Source organism: Saccopteryx leptura, chromosome 10 (assembly GCF_036850995.1).
Source record: "Saccopteryx leptura isolate mSacLep1 chromosome 10, mSacLep1_pri_phased_curated, whole genome shotgun sequence".
Classification (NCBI taxonomy): Eukaryota; Metazoa; Chordata; class Mammalia; order Chiroptera; family Emballonuridae; genus Saccopteryx; species Saccopteryx leptura.
Window position 1 is genome coordinate 10,051,859 of NC_089512.1, and position 2,441 is coordinate 10,054,299.

Consider the following 2,441-nt stretch of genomic DNA (forward strand, 5'->3'; position numbering starts at 1 on the left):
AGATAAATAAATAATTTTTTAATATAAGCATGCACCGTAAAATATTTGGGACATAACATCTAAGAATTATTTGTTGTTTATCTGAAATTCACACTTACCTGGATATCCTGTGTTTTATCTGGTAACCCTAATTCATACTGAAGGAGAAAGGTAGGTTGAATGGAAGCACCCTACCTGCCGTGCTGTCTAAGGGAAGTTCAGCAAAGCCATTGGGAAATCCTGGAGCCAAAGGGAGGGGACATCCAAGGAGACCCCCAATCTTCCATAAATGGGTCGGACTTAGCACCCCTTCTGTGTTCGGTACTAATGGGTCCGTAAGGAGCACTGTGACCCCAGCACAAATGAGGGAATGGAGTCAAGGTCCCCGAGCTGGGGCCCTTGGGCCGTTAGGCTCCCTTCGTTGCAGGTCCCAAGGTGCCCACTCAGCCACCACACCCCCACAGAGAGCCCAGAGCAGCAGCTGCTGTTGGACACGGCATCTAGCTGCAGCTCAACCTTCTAGAAATGAGGTCAAGAAAAAGCATCGCTGCCCCAGTTCCCTGCCCCAGACCCCACCTCACAGGGACACCAGCAAGAGAAAAGGGGGTGACGAAACCCAATGCTTCTGATCAAAGACTGTGTGTGCGCTGAGTGGATCAGCCTTCGTCCGGGCTCTGCTCTTTCAGTGGATGGGATCGTCAGGGCAGGGACACCCTGCCCCAGCCCTGCAAAGGCTCCTCCCAGCATCGCTCAGAGGGTGTGGCCACACTGAGCCCCTTTCCCACAAAGGTGAAATCACAGGTCTCAGAGCATCACCTCTGTCTCTGGGAAAGGGGAACCGAGATGCCTAGAGAAACAGAGAGGAAATCTGGAGGGCAGACTGGCAGTGTTTCAGACCTGGGGAAGGGTGGTTGCAGCAACAAGTGGGAGAGAGCCCCCCGCCCCCAGGTGGCAGAATAACACAGCGAGGCCTTAACCAGTCGGGGAGTCAAGAGCATCCCTCCCCAAGCATACCTGCAAGGTGGGGGAACAGCTGTAGAGCACTGTGGTGGTTTTAAAACACATCCCGGCCCTGGCTGGTTGGCTCAGCGGTAGAGCGTCGGCCTGGCGTGCGGGGGACCCGGGTTTGATTCCCGGCCAGGGCACACAGGAGAAGTGCCCATTTGCTTCTCCACCCCCCCCTCCTTCCTCTCTGTCTCTCTCTTCCCCTCCTGCAGCCAAGGCTCCATTGGAGCAAAGATGGCCCGGGCGCTGGGGATGGCTCCTTGGTCTCTGCCCCAGGCGCTAGAGTGGCTCTGGTCGCGGCAGAACGACGCCCCGGAGGGGCAGAGCATCGCCCTTGGTGGGCGTGCCAGGTGGATCCCGGTCGGGCGCATGCGGGAGTCTGTCTGACTGTCTCTCCCCGTTTCCAGCTTCAGAAAAAGAAAAAAAAAAAAAAAAACATCCCTAATTTCTTTGATATTTCTCCCTTCAAAGGTATTTCCCTCTTTCCCTTGAGTGTGGGGGTACTTAGTGACTTCCTCCTAACAAAACGATGTGGCAGAAGTGATGGTGTGATACCCATGACTGGGACACGAAAGGCACCCTGGCTTCCTCCTTGCTTTCTGCCCTGGACGGCTTGCCGTGGTGGGACCAGCTGCCACATCACAGAGGCACTCGAGCAGCGAGCAGTGCTGTGAAAAGCCCAGTGGCAAGGAACTGGGGTCACCAGCCGCCAGCAGTGGGAGTGAGCTTGGTTGGTATTGGATCCTCCGGCCCCAGTTGAGCCTTCAGACGAACTGCAGCCCAGGCCAGCAGCTTGAGAATAGCCTCACAAGAGACCCTGAGCCAAAACCACCCAGCTGAGCTGCTCCCTTTAATGTAGGGCAGCCTGGGGCACAGACCCAGTCGTTGGAGGACAGACCGACTCACCTCTAGATGACACACAGCCGAGCACCGTCTCTGGCACGTCCGAAATCGCCCTAAGCGGCCAGACATTTACTCTGTGTTTTCAGATGGAATCAGTCAGCTGTGAACTGGGTTCACACAGAGAGCTGCAGACACAGACAGGCAGGGGCAATGGAGGAAGGCCTCACGCAGTGAAGGCATTCGTGCCACGCCTTGGAGGGTGAGGTAGAGAATCTCAGGAGCAAAGAGCAGCACAGGTAGGTCACAGACATGGGAGCTAGAAGGGGGCTCGGAGCCCTCTGGTCAATCCCAGCCCCCTTGGTTAAGGATTGGCAGCTCGGAGCCCAGAACCCACGTCTCCAGGGTCCTGTTCTGGGTGCATCTGCCTGGATGCTGCCCTCAGCCTGGGCCCCTTCAACTACCATCTCTCTCCAACCGAAATGGTCTGTTGGCTGATTTTCTAACTGTGTGCTCCACACTCCCCGCCTCTCCGTTCTCCACCTGGACCCCTGCAGGGCCCGCGATTTCATTTCACCTGCTCACTCCTGACCCGCACCTGAGTTAATGACTCAGAC